Raw genomic sequence first — 17,036 nt, 5'->3', positions numbered from 1 at the left:
GCAGAGAGTGGTGAGTACGTGGAATGGGCTGTTGGCGACGGTGGTGGAGGCGGATACAATAGGGTCTTTTAAGAGACTCCTGGATAGGTACATGCTTAGAAAAATAGAGGGCTATGGGTAACCCTGGGTAACTTCTAAAGTAAGGACATGTTCGGCACAGCATTGTGGGCCGAAGGGCCTGTATTGTGCTGTAGGTTTTCTATGTTTCTGTGTTTTCTAACTCATGAATCTTTGTTTTGAACTCCATGCTGAGAGGGGAGTATACTAATAAAAAATCTTCCTTGGAATTAATGATAACTGTGAGTGACAACAAACTGATAGCTGTAGCTATTTTCATGTCAGTTTTCATTAGAAATGTTTCACTTTCAGCAAAGTTTAGGGTTGTAGAAGCTGCTGCATTATCTCTTCATGTAAGATAAAAGTGAGGGATGCTCAATCGAGCAGGATTGTTTGAAGGCTGAGATCTCAGTAAACGGTAGAAGTACGAGGTAACAGCATGTAAGAAATTGTCGCAACAGTGGGCAACAACTGCTCATCATCCGAGAACAATGGAAGCACTTGAAAGAAAAATATGGAGGATGCGGGGGAAAGAGGAGAATAGTACTGGCAGGATTGCTCTTGTATAGAACCAGCCTAAGCTTAATGGGCTGAAAGGCCTCTTCCCATCCTATAACCTTTCTGCAATTCTCTGCAAAGCAACTTCTGTTTTCTTGCTGATCTCTTTCCTTCCTGTTCATAGTACAGTTCGTACTGGCTGGAAAATGTTAATCATTTTGAACAGTTTCTAAGGCAACCCTATCTGTCTTCACAGTAATTTAAAATGTTTGACTTGCATTTAAATCTACCCACCCCTCCTCCAAAGGACATCTGAACTGATCGGTAGCACTTCAATTTAAAGGTAGAATCGACTACAGATTAAATATTGGCTGTCACTATGAGGTATGATACTTCGCGTAATTTTAGAGTTAATGAACTAGATGGTATTCCATAGAAAACCACTGGTGTTTTAATAACAAGTGTATGCATTGACTGCAAATGTAATCTGAATGTATTGTAATTTATTTAATCAGGATGTGGTGTGGTTTAAATGTGTAATTCGGTATTTGGGTTGTAGAGTACAGAAGTCAGTTAATTATTGACTCTATTTTTATTTGAATTTGCCACAATACTTCAAAACCAATTAAATAGACGGTTTAGCTACTGCTTTGTGCTTGTGTGTTTCAAATCTATCTGTTAGGTGAGAGATGGTGATAAAAGCTATACATTTTTATCAACTTATCTTTGGGTAGGTTAGATGTTAGCACATCTGGAAGACTGTGTGCTTACTAGATCATTAAAACTTGCAGGCTGTAGGATCCAACTAGGAATCTGCTGTGCAGCATCTGGGGATGTTGCAAGCTTGGCGTGAACCTGTCTTTGGATAACAGAAGCTCTTGAGCCATTTCTGGAGACTTGCCAGATTTGTTCCAAGTTTTGAATTCAAATGGGTTACTTATGAAAATGAAATTTTCCTCTGAATCAGAAAAGTCAATGAAATTGAAAGGTTGGAAAACGAAACTGCAAAGGACACATTTCTGACAATCCACAGATCGAAGCGAATTTCTAGTTCTGAGCTGCTAGATTTAGCAGAAGGGATAGGGTGTACTTGGGACAATTTCTCTAGAAGCTGGTTATTACATAAATCTATTATGAATAGTTAAATTGGCACTGGTAGGGTTTATTGAGTCCAATCCTTCCCCAGATGTTCCATCCCCAGTTCTGGCTGTTATGTCCAAGGATTTTGCCAACTCATTCGGTTGTGGTACCACAAAGGTACACTTGCTTGTTTGCACAATAGTTTCTCACTCAAGGTATGTTTTGCTTTCAGTGGTTCTTCCAAGTGATGCTCAAAATGGAGGAATACTGATTTATCTGCTGGAGGAGGACTCATAATGATGGTCAGTGTGAGGTTTCCTTTTCCCTTTTGCCCTGCTACTATGTGGTCCAGCGTGTATAGCACTTTCAAAGCCACTACATCCAGTAGCGCATTGGAAGGAGGTATCTAAGGATACATCCACATAAGAGTGATTGCAGATTTTGGGGTTTTGGCTTATTGGCATATGTACAAAATTTTCCTTGTGTCTGGCTATTGTATAACTAATCAATGGGATATCATTTACAATTTGGACACAATCCCACAGATATTAATGAAGATGACTTAGCAAAGTCAAAGTTTAAAGTAAATTTATTATCAAAGTACATAAATACGTCACCGAATACAACACTGAGATTCATTTTCTTGCTGCATTCACAGTAAATGCAAAGAAACAGAAATAAAATATTAATAATAAATAAAGAATAAATATTGAGAACTTGAGATGAAGAATCCTTGACCGTGAGACAATAGATTGTGGGAACAGTTCAGCGTTGGGGTGAGTGAAGTTGGGAGAAGTTATACCCTCTGTTCCAGGGCCTGATGGTTGAAGGGTAATAACCATTCCTGAACCTGTGGGCGTGGGTCTTGAGGCTCCTGTAACTCCTTCCTCATGGCAACAGCGAGAAGAGAGCATGGCCTAGGTGGTGGATCCATCCATCCTCAGAGATGGATGCAGCTTTCCTGCGAAGGTGCTCCATGTAGATGTGCTCTTTGGTCAGGAGGGCTTTACCTGCAAAGGACTGGGCTGTAAACACTACTTTTTATAAGCTTTTCCCTTCAAGAGCATTGGTGTTCCCATACCAGGCCACGATGCATTCTGTCAATATACTCTCCACCACATTTCTATAAACGTTTCTCAAGGTTTTAGATGCCATGCCAAATCTTCGCAAACTTCTAAAGGAATAGAGACACTGCTGTGCTTTCTTTGTAATGGCTGGATCTAGGGCAGAACCTCTGAAATGATAACACTGAGGAATTTAAAGTTGCTGACCATCTCTACCTCTAATACCCTGATGAAGATTGGATTATAGACCTCCAGTTTCCTTCTCTTGAAACTAATAATCAGCTCTTTGATCTTGCTGATATTGAGTGAGAGTCTGTTGTTGTTGCACACTCAGCCAGATTTTCAATCTCCCTCCTATGTGCTGATTCATCACGGCCTTTAATTCTGCTAACGATAGTGGTGTCATCAGCAAACTTAAATATGTTATTAGAGCTGTGCTTAGCCTGACAGTCATAAATGTAAAGCAAGTAGAGCAGGGGGTTAAGCACACATCCCTGTGCTGATGGAGATTGTGGAGGAAATGTTGTTGTAAATCCAAAGTTACTAGAGACTACAGGGAAGGAAATTGAGGATCCAGTTACGCCGGGGAATTGAGGCCTAGGTCTTGGAGCTTATTGATTAGTTTTGAAGGGATAATAGTATTGAATGCTGAGCTGTAGTTAATGAAGTGCATTGTGATATATGTATCTTCACTATCCAAATGTTCCAGGGTTGGGCGAAGAGCCAATGAAATGGCATCTGCTGTTGACCTGTTGCTCCAGTAGGCAAATTGGAGTGGTTCCAAGTTGCTTTTCAGGCAGGAGTTGATATGTTTCATCACCAACTTCTCAAAGCACTTTATCACAGAGGATGTAAGTGCTACTGGATAATAGTTACTGAGGCATGTTACAACGTTCTTCTTGGACACCAGTATAATTGAAACCTGTTTGAAGCAGGTTCTGAAGCGAGAGGTTAAAGATATCAGTGAACACTCCAGCCAGTTGATCAGCGCAGGTCTGTAGCTCTCAGCCAGGTACCGCTTTTGGGCCAGCTGCTTCACCACTTTGAAGAATGCTCTCATTTCAGCCTCAGAGACTGAAATCACAGGGTTGTCGGGGTCTGTGGGGGTTTCTGAATGTGTCTCCATGTTTTGATGGTCAACGCGAGCATAAAAGGCTTTGAGCTCGTCTGGGAGCAAGACCTTGTTGCTTGGTCTCACTTCGTAGGAGGTGATGGCATTCAAGCCCAGCCACTGCTGTCGAGCACCCTTCATTGGTTTGGTCCAGAATTGTCACTTCTCTCGTCAGATGGCTCTCCTGAGGACGTACGTGGACCTCTTGTTAGGAAGAGCAGGTGATGTCTAGCTCAATCCCAAGTGGTCTTTCTATTAGTTTTGTCATGTGTTTACTTATCGTAGTTTTTATAACTACTTTTAGAATTTTTCTACAACTACAGAAACAAATAATATGCTTCTGCCTTATGGTTCAGTAATTGGGATGATTATCAACTTAATATGCAGTAAGTTTATTGAAATTGACAACATTAGTTGATAGGGTGGTGGAAAAGACATAAGGCATGTTGCTGATCATCTTAATTCATAAACCACAAGGACTATGCTTATCATTTAAAGCAGAGCTGACCAGATACTGTGTTTTAAATTCCTGTTCACTATTTGCTATTAACATTCAGTTTCAAAATCTCAATAATGGAAAAACGTTGCATTCTTTTTTTATTATTGCTTCAACACTGACACTGTTCCAAAATTGTATTAATAATTATTTATACTCCAGGTCAGATGAGAGATAACCCAGGTCGGGTTTCATACCGCGGTACCCAGGTAGATCCTTCGCATGAGGGCGGTGGTGAGGTGGTAGAAAAGAAGAGGAAAGTCAAGTGGCCAGCAAAGGCAGATGAGAAGGCTTGGCGTGTGTTTGATGAGGATATCAGTAAGATGTTGGAGAACACTCTCAGGGGAGCATATGATGGGCGATATGATTTACGATGTTGGAAAGTACTGGTTTGGTGTGGTTGAGTTGAAGAAAGCAAAGCCTACACAGACGCCAGGCAGGCACCAGAAGGAGATTAGTAGGCTGAGGAGAGAGCTTAGATCATTGAGACAGAGGTGGAAGGTAGCAAGTGAGGGTGACAAGCTAGGGCTTGCTGATCTCCGAGAGCATTTTTGATTAAAATTAGCATCACTCCATCGTGCAGAGTCACAACGTAAAATGAGAAAGAAGAGAGAGAATGCAAGAAAGTCGTTCTTTGAGAACCCTCACCAGTTCACAAAGAAATTGTTAGAACAAAGTAAGAGTGAGCAGCTCAACATCTCTCAAGAACTTGAGGATCGCCTGGCCAGCACTCTAACGGACAGCGGGAGACTCCTTTGTTTGACATTTCCAGGCTTGAGGATCGCCTGGCCAGCACTCTAACGGACAGCGGGAGACTCCTTTGTTTGACATTTCCAGGCTTGAGGATCGCCTGGCCAGCACTCTAACGAACAGCGGGGGACTCCTTTGTTTGACATTTCCAGGCTTGAGGATCGCCTGGCCAGCACTCTAACGAACAGCGGGAGACTCCTTTGTTTGACATTTCCAGGCTTGAGGATCGCCTGGCCAGCACTCTAACGAACAGCGGGAGACTCCTTTGTTTGACATTTCCAGGCTTGAGGATCGCCTGGCCAGCACTCTAACGAACAGCGGGGGACTCCTTTGTTTGACATTTCCAGGCTTGAGGATCGCCTGGCCAGCACTCTAACGAACAGCGGGGGACTCCTTTGTTTGACATTTCCAGGCTTGAGGATCGCCTGGCCAGCACTCTAACGAACAGCGGGAGACTCCTTTGTTTGACATTTCCAGGCTTGAGGATCGCCTGGCCAGCACTCTAACGAACAGCGGGAGACTCCTTTGTTTGACATTTCCAGGCTTGAGGATCGCCTGGCCAGCACTCTAACGAACAGCGGGAGACTCCTTTGTTTGACATTTCCAGGCTTGAGGATCGCCTGGCCAGCACTCTAACGAACAGCGGGAGACTCCTTTGTTTGACATTTCCAGGCTTGAGGATCGCCTGGCCAGCACTCTAACGAACAGCGGGGGACTCCTTTGTTTGACATTTCCAGGCTTGAGGATCGCCTGGCCAGCACTCTAACGAACAGCGGGGGACTCCTTTGTTTGACATTTCCAGGCTTGAGGATCGCCTGGCCAGCACTCTAACGAACAGCGGGAGACTCCTTTGTTTGACATTTCCAGGCTTGAGGATCGCCTGGCCAGCACTCTAACGAACAGCGGGAGACTCCTTTGTTTGACATTTCCAGGCTTGAGGATCGCCTGGCCAGCACTCTAACGAACAGCGGGAGACTCCTTTGTTTGACATTTCCAGGCTTGAGGATCGCCTGGCCAGCACTCTAACGAACAGCGGGAGACTCCTTTGTTTGACATTTCCAGGCTTGAGGATCGCCTGGCCAGCACTCTAACGAACAGCGGGGGACTCCTTTGTTTGACATTTCCAGGCTTGAGGATCGCCTGGCCAGCACTCTAACGAACAGCGGGGGACTCCTTTGTTTGACATTTCCAGGCTTGAGGATCGCCTGGCCAGCACTCTAACGAACAGCGGGAGACTCCTTTGTTTGACATTTCCAGGCTTGAGGATCGCCTGGCCAGCACTCTAACGAACAGCGGGAGACTCCTTTGTTTGACATTTCCAGGCTTGAGGATCGCCTGGCCAGCACTCTAACGAACAGCGGGAGACTCCTTTGTTTGACATTTCCAGGCTTGAGGATCGCCTGGCCAGCACTCTAACGAACAGCGGGAGACTCCTTTGTTTGACATTTCCAGGCTTGAGGATCGCCTGGCCAGCACTCTAACGAACAGCGGGAGACTCCTTTGTTTGACATTTCCAGGCTTGAGGATCGCCTGGCCAGCACTCTAACGAACAGCGGGAGACTCCTTTGTTTGACATTTCCAGGCTTGAGGATCGCCTGGCCAGCACTCTAACGAACAGCGGGAGACTCCTTTGTTTGACATTTCCAGGCTTGAGGATCGCCTGGCCAGCACTCTAACGGACAGCGGGAGACTCCTTTGTTTGACATTTCCAGGCTTGAGGATCGCCTGGCCAGCACTCTAACGGACAGCGGGAGACTCCTTTGTTTGACATTTCCAGGCTTGAGGATCGCCTGGCCAGCACTCTAACGAACAGCGGGAGACTCCTTTGTTTGACATTTCCAGGCTTGAGGATCGCCTGGCCAGCACTCTAACGAACAGCGGGAGACTCCTTTGTTTGACATTTCCAGGCTTGAGGATCGCCTGGCCAGCACTCTAACGAACAGCGGGAGACTCCTTTGTTTGACATTTCCAGGCTTGAGGATCGCCTGGCCAGCACTCTAACGAACAGCGGGAGACTCCTTTGTTTGACATTTCCAGGCTTGAGGATCGCCTGGCCAGCACTCTAACGAACAGCGGGAGACTCCTTTGTTTGACATTTCCAGGCTTGAGGATCGCCTGGCCAGCACTCTAACGGACAGCGGGAGACTCCTTTGTTTGACATTTCCAGGCTTGAGGATCGCCTGGCCAGCACTCTAACGGACAGCGGGAGACTCCTTTGTTTGACATTTCCAGGCTTGAGGATCGCCTGGCCAGCACTCTAACGAACAGCGGGAGACTCCTTTGTTTGACATTTCCAGGCTTGAGGATCGCCTGGCCAGCACTCTAACGAACAGCGGGAGACTCCTTTGTTTGACATTTCCAGGCTTGTGAAGCCTACCAAGCCAGGATTGAAGTTCGATCTGTCAGAACCCAAATTGGCAGAAGTTGAACGGTTCATCAGAAAGGCAAGGTCAGGTTCAGTGCCAGGACCTAATGGAGTGCTGTATAAGGTGTTCGCTGAGGAAATACTTGTGGAGATTGTTAAAGGTGGTGTGGAGACGAGGTGTTGTTCCTTTGTCATGGAGTGAGACTGAAGGAGTATACATCCCAAAGGATGAGAATTCTATTACATTGAATCAGTTCCGACCAACTTCACTCCTGAATGTAGAGAGGAAGATTATGTTTGGCATTCTAGCAGAAAGAATATCTTCATTTGTGACAGGGAATGGATTGGTAAATACATCTGTGCAGAAGGCAGGAATGCCAGGCTTCCTGGGATGCCTTGAACATACTAGTATGATATGACATGCCATTCAGGAGTCGAAAAGGTTGAGAAGAAACCTGGCTGTAGTTTGGCTTGATCTTGCAAATGCGTATGGTTCCGTTCCCCATGCCCTGATTGAGTTTGCGATGGAATTCCTATGAATTCCTGCTAAGGAGAGGAACTTCGTTATGCAGTACTATAACGATTTCCAGATGGGCTTTTCCACTCAGCAATTTACAACCGGGTGGCAGAGCTTGGACATTGGTATCCCAACAGGATGTGCGATTTCACCCATCCTTTTTGTGTTAGCCATGGAGGTCATTGTGAGGGCTGCAGAATCAGTGGGACCAGGTGTCGTACTTGATGGCAGAGGGGAGTTGCCACCAATGCGTGCGTTCATGGACGATCTCACCCTTTTGGGTCCGAGCACGGAGGCAGTGGAAAGCGTACTATCTAGACTCGAGGAGCTAATGGATTGGGGAAGAATGAAGTTCAAGACCAAGAAGTCAAGGAGCCTTGTTCTTAGGAGAGGAAAGCTTTCATCTCACCCTTTGTGGAGAGGAGATTCCATCCATTCAGGACCAACCAGTTAAGAGCCTCGGGCGATGGTACACAGAGGAGCTGAGAGACACCAAGAGTGTTCAAGAGACAGGAGAACAGATCGGCTTGTGGATTAAATTATTGAGAATAACATAAAGTTTTTTTTAGGAGCATTGCGGTTCAGGATGAGCAGGTGGATCTGCCTCAAAGTGTTTGTAGATTAAGGTGATGTAGCATGAAAGGCAGATAGTTTTTTCTTGGATTTTTTTGCCATTAGTAGTAGTGCTGGCAAGGCCTGCATTTTTCGTCCATCCCATTCCATTGAGAGAGAGTCGTACAGAATTACGCTGACAATTTCTGTCTCGGATAGTAACACAGTGCTTCAGTGTTGAGAGTCGTAAATCTCAACTCTTGCCAATGAAAGAGCAGTGATGTTGGATCAATGTGTGAAATGGAGAAGAGTTTGCAGGTGACAGTGGAATTTGCTTGTGTAGCGTACTGTAGGGTTTCACTGCTGTGTAACATGCTGTAAGGTTTTACTGATAATGTAATGGTTTCTCTGTAGCAGCAATGTTTGGGTTATGACTAGAGATAACGGGGTTTGGAATGCTGTTGTTCTTTCCTATGAGTCTGGAAGAGAGATTTTCACGGTCTTTTGCCGGGGAGAGATGAGGAGAGGAGACGCGAATGGAGGGAGTTGGTAGACCGCCGGATGGGGTGGACTTGAGGCAAGGGTCCGAAGGGCAGCGACAATCAGAGGAGGTCGATGGTGGGCAATTGGCTTCTCAGTGAGCTCCAACATTGCGCAATAGACTGTTTCAGATTGGGCCCCTTTTTTTTGTTTTCTTTACTAACCATATAGTCAAAGTAAGAATTATAAAGCTTAACCGTTTAATTACATATTGTATACTGTTTGTTATTTCGGGGTACTGATTTGTAACAGGGGACACATTACACAGCATCCACTCAAATGAGATTTCTAAGTTTGGCTGGGCCGGGGGCTATCACCCTCTATATTTAGCTGCTAGCCGAAGTGAGAGTTACACTTGCATCTGCTGCCCTTGGCTTTCTAAGTGTTAGATGTCAAATGTTTGGGAGGTACAGTTAAAAATCCCTTTGCAAGCTATTAGCAGTATAAACGTATAGATCATTGCCATCGCCTGTTTGGGTTGGAATTTTTAATGTGATGAATAATGTGCCAATAAAATGGTTTGCTTTGTCCTGGAGAACATCGAACTTTCTGAGTATTGTTGAAGCTGTACCCATTCAGGCACGTGGAAGGTATTCCTTCATTGTTCTTGCATGAATAAAAATACTTATGTGAGAGAATTAGATGATTTCCACGACTGTGATTCGAAGGTTTCAATAGGTACATTTAATGTCAGAGAAATGTATACAATATATATTCTGAAATGCTTTCTCTTTGCAACCATCCACAAAAACAGAGGAGTGCCCCCAAAGAATGAACGATAGTTAAGTGTTAGAACCCAAATCCCCCCCCAGCTCCCCTCCCTCCCGCACGTAAGCGGCAGCAAGCATCAATCCCCTCCTCCCCCCACCAGCAAAAAAAAGCATTGGCACTCGCCATTGAGCACTCAAGCATGAGCAAAGACCCAGTCTTGTAATTACCCCAAAGACTACTCATTCACCCAGTATTCAACATACCACAGGCTCTCTCTCTCTCTACTTAATGAGGGAGAAAGGGAAGTCTCCTTTTCACAGCGAGAGGGGAGACATAAACAACTCGCTGGTTTACGATGTTAAAAGTCTGTTGCGTCGCTTTTTCCGAGCTCCGTGCCCAAAGATCTAGGGTCTCTTGGGCACACAGCCATAGATCTTCCAACTCCCCCGATGACACACTGATCTCCTGCTGTGACACCAACCTTTGATCCACCCATCTCCAGAGCCACTAGATCTCAGCCCTCTGAAAGCAAGCAACGCTCTTAGGCCAAGCTCTTGGCTTGCCGAACAATGGCCATTCATGAAACCCTGAGAGCAGATCCCATTCCCGCAAAGAACTGTAATAACTTCAGATCAGGGTCTTCAAAAGAACCCTGAAAGTGAAAAATAGAGATATTAAAGATGGAAATAGAGCTGTTTCCGAAGATGCAAGTCACGGTTAGGTGCTGTAGTGGATTCTTGGCAATGCAATGCTGTTGAATGTCACAAGTGTGATTAGGTCCTATCGTGTTAAAGGTAGTAATTGCCTGGTGTGAATATTACTTGGCACTTATCGGTCCATGTTACATCGTATCCCTATCTTGCTGCAAATGGCTTTGAAAATTGTTCCAACGCATGCAAGTGTTGCTGCATGTGATCTTATCTTGAAGGCTATTAATGAATCTTGAAGGCTATTAATGAATAGCCTTCAAGTTCTGCTAGGTCACAGCCTTGGAGATCTTCTCCAGTGGTGTATTGGGCTAGAAGAACTTTTTATAGACTAAAATGGCTTTCATTATTTAAAGTTTTGATTTTTTGTTTCTGGTATTATCCAATCTCCTTGACGTCATGTTCAGTCAAATTCCTCTTTATGACAAAGTGATTTCTTTTCTTTATACCTGGTTTCAGGAATGATGGTGCTTCCCTTCCCCCCCCCCCCAAATTTGCACCAAGGGTATAATGAGACCTCCAGTTTATCTCAAGAGGTGAAAGGCCAAAGGATGAGTTAAGAGTCTGATGAGAGGATGATGCACAAGATGAAGAACAAGATCAAGATGAACAAGTTCATTCAAACTTATACCAGATAATTTGTTAGGAATCTACCCCTCCCATTTCAAGATGCATAGAATGTTGTTTTCTTTTAAACAAATTTGTGTTCCCAGATCCAAATGCATGAACAGTTTTTCAACAGCACAAAACTAGTCACAGTTTTTCACTGCTTTTCTTGATCCAAACATGTACAAGAAATATGAATCCATAAAGTACCTCTGGACGGTGACCATAGAGTGACTACATTTAGCATTATTTTGGAAGAGGAATTAATTAGAATCGGGAGTCAGAACATGAACAAAGATGACTTTGAGAGCAACACAAGCACGGAAATTTTCAACAGCACCTCATTAGAAAATACTGAAAGCATTTGAAAAGATTAGTTGATATTCTGTGGGACACTCAGTCATCATGTCGGTGAAAGATTGGCATTAGAGCAAAGGAGCTGGCAGGCTACACGGTTTGTTGGGGCCTTCCTTTGTAAGGATCTCTGCAGAAGTTGTAGGTATGCAGGGTAAATACTACCTTTAAAAACCTGAGTTCAGGCTAAACTCATGCGTGCCAAGATAAGTAAACATATAATTCAAAGAGCAGCAGCCTGTACAAGTCTTGCAAAAAGCAGCACGGAAGGACGAATGTACAAAAGATATTGAAGAAATTTGTCAGTGCGGTTGGAAAGGCATAATAGTATTGTTTTATTATGCCTGGGTTAAGCACAATAGGCAGCGATTCAAACAGAGAGAGGAGAAATGGGCTAAAAATTCTATATCTGAATGCACGGTGTCAGAAATAAGGCGGATGAGCTTGAAGCCCAGGTGTGAATGGGTAACTATGATGTTGTTGGGATAAAGGAGACATGGCTGCAGGGAGATCAGACCTGGGAAATAAATGTACAAGGATATACGTGCTATCGTAGGGACAGAAATGTGGGCAGAGGGGGTGGGGTGGCCCTGTTGGTGAGGAATGAGATTCAGTCCTTTGCAAGGGGGGACATAGGGTCAGGAGAAGTAGAGACTGTGTGGATAGAGCTGAGGAATAGTAAGGGCAAAAGGACCCAAATGGGTGTTGTCTACAGGCCACCAAACAGTAGCATGGATATTGGGTGCAAGTTGAATAGGGAGTTAACATTGGCATGTGGCAAAGGTAATGTCGCAGTAGTTATGGGGGATTTCAACATGCAAGTGAACTGGGAGAATCAGGTTGGTGCTGGACCACAAGATAGGGAGTTTGTAGAGTGCCTATGGAATACATTCTTGGAACAGCTTGCACGTGAGCCGACCAGGGACAAGACTATTCTGGATTTAGTGTTATGTAATGAACAGGATTTGATAAGCGATCTTGCAGTAAAGGAGCCATTAGGAGGTAGTGATCATAATATGATAAGTTTTTATCTGCAATTTGAGAAGGATAAGGGCAGCTTGGAGGTGTCAGTGTTGCAGTTGATCAGGGGAAACTATGGAGCCATGAGGGAGGAGCTGGCCAAAGTTGACTGGACGGATAGCCTAGCAGAAAAGACAGTGGAACAGCAATGGCAGGTATTCTTGGGAATAATGCACAAGGTGCAAAATCAGTTCATCCCCCAGAGAAGGAAGGATTCAAAGGGGGGAAAGGGGCCACAGTGGTTGACAAAGGAAGTCAGAGATTGCATAGCATTAAAAAAAAAGTATGACAGAGCTAAGGTGAGTGGGAGGACAGATGATTGGGAAGTTTTTAAGGAACAACAGAACTTAACTAAAAAGGCAATACGGGGAGAAAAAATGAGGTACGAACGCAAGCTAGCCAGGAATATAAAGGAAGATAGCAAAAGCTTTTTTAGGTATGTGAAGAGAAAGAAGATAGTTAAGAACAATGTTGGGCCCTTGAAGAATGAATTGGGTGAAATTGTTATGGGAAACAGAAATGGCAGAAGAATTTAATGAGTACTTTAGATCTGTTTTCATTAAGGAAGACACAAGCAATCTCCCAGATGTATGGATGGGCCAGGGACATAGGGTAACAGAGGAAATGAAACAGATTGACATTAGGAAGGAAACGGTGATGAGAAGACTGATGGGACTGAAGGCTGATAAATCCCCAGGTCCAGATGGTCTGCATCCTAGGGTACTAAAGGAGGTGGCCCTGGAAATAGTGGATGCATTGGTAATCATTTTCCAATGTTCCTTAGATTCAGGATCAGTTCCTGAGGATTGGAGAATGGCTAATGTTATCCCACTTTTTAAGAAAGGAAGGAGGGAGAAAACAGAGAACTATCGACCTGTCAGCCTGACGTCAGTGTTGGGGAAGATGCTAGAGTCCATTATTAGGGATGAAATAGTGGCATATCTATATAGCAGTGATAGGATTGGGCCGAGCCAGCATGGATTTACCAAGGGTAAATCATGCTTGACTAATCTGTTGGAGTTTTTCGAGGATGTAACCAGGAAGTTAGACGGGGGAGATCCAGTGGATATAGTGTACCTTGATTTTCAGAAGGCATTTGATAAGGTCCCACATAGGAGATTGGTGGGTAAAATCAAAGCTCAGGGCATCAGGGGGAAGACAGTGACATGGATAGAAAACTGGTTGGCAGATAGAAAGCAAAGGGTAGCGGTGAATGGGTGTTTCTCGGAATAGCAGGTGGTGACTAGTGGGGTGCCACAGGGCTCGGTATTGGGACCCACAGCTGTTGACAATTTATGTCAATGATTTAGATGAAGGCATTGAGAATAACATCAGCAAATTTGCTGATGATACTAAGCTGGGTGGCAGTGTGACATGTGATGAGGATGTTAGGAGAATTCATGGTGACTTGGATAGGCTGGGTGAGTGGGCAGATAATTGGCAGTTGATGTTTAATGTGAATAAGTGTGAGGTTATCCACTTTGGGAGTAAGAACAGGAAGGCAGATTATTATCTGAATGGTGTAGAGTTAGGTAAGGGAGAAATACAAAGAGATCTAGGAGTCCTTGTTCATCAGTCACTGAAGGTGAATGAGCAAGTGCAGCAGGCAGTGAAGAAGGCTAATGGAATGTTGGCCTTTATTACAAAGGGAATTGAGTACAAGAGCAAGGAAATCCTCTTGCATTTGTTCAGAGCCCTGGTGAGACCACACCTGGAGTATTGTGTACAGTTTTGGTCTCCAGGGTTAAGGGACATCCTGGCTGTAGAGGAAGTGCAACGTAGATTCACGAGGTTAATTCCTGGGATGTCTGGACTGTCTTATGCAGAGAGGTTAGACAGACTGGGCTTGTACATGCTGGAATTAAGGAGATTGAGAGAGGATCTGATTGAAACATACAAGATTATTAAGGGATTGGACAAGATAGAGGCAGGAAATATGTTCCAGATGCTGGGAGTGTCCAGTACCAGAGGGCATGGTTTGAGAATAAGGGGTAGGTCATTTAGGACAGAGTTAAGGAAAAACTTCTTCTCCCAGAGAGTTGTGGGGGTCTGGAATGCACTGCCTTGGAAGGTAATGGAGGCCAGTTCTCTGGATGCTTTCAAGAAGGAGCTAGATAGGTATCTTATGGATAGGGGAATCAAGGGATATGGGGACAAAGCAGGAACTGGGTATTGACAGTAGAGATCAGCCATGATCTCAAAATGGCGGTGCAGACTCGAAGGGCCGAATGGTCTACTTCTGCACCTATTTTCTATTGTCTATTACAACAATAGTCGGAGAGAAGAGATGGGGAACAAATTATACTAAAGGCTAGAAACCTGAGCTGGAAATGCCTAGGTTTGGATTTCATTTCATTTCATGGTTCTAGAGAATGTCAGCATTGTGCAGTTCAGCACCTTCTTGACTTCCATAGTTGTAGTACAGAACGTGACTCTGCGTCTAACCTCTGACCCTACACAGAATTCAGGCCTGGAGTCTGGTGGCTTTATCAGAAATGATTTGGATTCCCATACTGTTTTCAGACTGTAAACGTGTTGGTGAATCTGGCAGCACTTTCCTCTTCATTTGCTGCCATTTTCCTTAGCAACCGATGTGGAGTTGCTGTTGTTTGCTGTAAAGGGCTGACAATATGATTGTTGAGTTGAAATGAACTGGAAATTATGCAGTTCCTGTTTCAAAGCTTTATTTTTGGGTATAATCCAGCCCAATATTGTGTCTGTTTTCAAAGCTGCTCTTATAAAAGGAATGAATTTAAATGACGAACCACAACTTCAGCAAATTACGTTTGTATAATTGAGGAAGGCAAGACCTTAAAGCGCCAACATCACTTCTCAAACTCTGAGCCCAGTCAGCTGGATGAGGAAGAGCAATGGGTTTATGGATGCTCACCGCCTCCAAGTTTCCTCTCCTCCATTGCTGCAGTATGTGGGTATCCTCAGTACATAGGCTGTAACAGTTCAAGAAAGTGGCTCATTCTCACCTTCTCCCATACAGATAGGGATGAATGATAGCTGCTGATCTTGCCATTAAAGCTCAGGTCTTGTAAATGGATAACGAGTCTATTTACCAACTAGTTTCAGGTAATTCTTTTGACTGGAAATTTATTACATTTTTTTGAAGCTCTTAAACTGTTTGATGTATGTTTAGGATTATTGTAATTGCCAAATGCGATTTCATTTTCTGTATTGAAAAATTAATATTGTTTGTATAGAACTTTGCTCTGATAGTTGTGAGTCAATGCTTCCCTTCCTTAACTCCTTGTTTTATAACTCTATACATTAGATCAAATATTTTACTTGTAGATTTAAATCATTTGGTTCTGTATGATTGCTTATGTTTGCTTCTGTATTGTATACTTAAAGTTTCTATGAACAGATGTGCTCTGAACACGTTAAATACGAAATGTCATCATTGCATTCAAAAAACACATCAAATATTGTGTGTGGACTTCATACTGTAAATGAGTTGAACATCTTGTGGCTGTGTCAGCACTATTTGTAATAAGTAAAGTTAAAACTTTGTTCAGTTACCCAATATGCAGTTTAGATAAGTAATAGATTTCTGGGTGGAACTGTGGAAAGCTGCACATTTTTGGATTGGCAGTTGCCAAAGCTTGTATGTTATTCAGGTAAGTCGAATGAAAAAATTGTGATCAAAGCATTTAAATGAGATTATGTCTGGTATTATGAATTCTTGGCCAATATAAGGGGATTATTGTATTTGTTCTTCGGTTACTTGTGGATATTTAAGTGGCAGTCATTAACTTCACTGACTTATAGTTTCTTCAAAAACTTTGGTTTATCTAAGAAATCTAATAATATTGCTTATTATATTTTGCTTTATTTTTCCATTGGGTGAATGATATTTTGATCCACAAATCTGATCAAATTTAATCTTTTTTCTAATGTGACAATTGAGATTCAAATTCAAGTCAGTTCGGATTTATACAAGATTACGCTGCCTATCAAGCAGGTATTTGAAGTACTAGTTACTGAAGTTCCAAAGACTCTAACCATAGGTCTATTTAGAAGGTTAGGAGATGCACAGCAGTAATATTCAGAAACGTCTAGGTAAAATCTCTGACAATTTATTTCATGTAATATCGAAAAGGCCATTCAGCCCATTGAATCCTTGCATCAATCTCATTCTCTCACTAGCTTCCTTGTAGCTTTTGCTCTCTCAATTTTCTATTAATACCCCCTGCCTACCCACCTTCTTTCTGTCAATGTTTCCAACAAGCACTGACAGCGGGGCTAATTTACTGTCACTGATTAAACTACTAACCTCTATAACTTTGAGAGATGGGAGAAACCAAAGTGCTGAGGGGATGGGATTGCATGTAGTTATGGGCAGCATATGCAAATTCTACATGAATAGAGGCAGTAATTAGGGTTAAACCCAGAGCAGTAAGCCAGCATCACTACCCGCTGCACACAATTCCTTTCAAACTCATTTTAAGCATTTTTGCGTACACTTTAAGCTGCAAATTTTTTTCACCCACCTCTTGGGGAGGGGGCGGGGGGGGGAATAAGTCAATATGTTGTGGAAAAGTGGTTTAACAAAGTGGTAACACACAAAATGCTGGACGAACTCAGCAGGCCAGGCAG

At 43.6% G+C, this 17,036-nt stretch overlaps 1 protein-coding gene across 5 annotated transcripts in view; it reads left to right on the top strand.

Annotated features, from left to right (window-relative positions):
* The window catches only part of adcy7 (adenylate cyclase 7), a 173,507-nt gene that overhangs the window by 41,792 nt on the left and 114,679 nt on the right, over nucleotides 1-17,036 (top strand). The window contains exon 2 of one of the 5 annotated variants that reach the window (XM_059992882.1): nucleotides 1,868-1,937. The exons of 3 other annotated variants lie outside the window; for them this stretch is intronic. The gene's annotated coding sequence lies outside the window, so the exon portion shown is untranslated. Of the gene's footprint in view, nucleotides 1-1,867; nucleotides 1,938-15,982; nucleotides 16,058-17,036 lie in introns of those variants that run through there. One more of the 5 variants, XM_059992881.1, reaches the window with a different exon arrangement.

This window comes from Hypanus sabinus, chromosome 17, assembly GCF_030144855.1.
Source record: "Hypanus sabinus isolate sHypSab1 chromosome 17, sHypSab1.hap1, whole genome shotgun sequence".
Lineage (NCBI taxonomy): Eukaryota > Metazoa > Chordata > Chondrichthyes > Myliobatiformes > Dasyatidae > Hypanus > Hypanus sabinus.
This window is presented reverse-complemented; position numbering and strand designations above follow the sequence as displayed.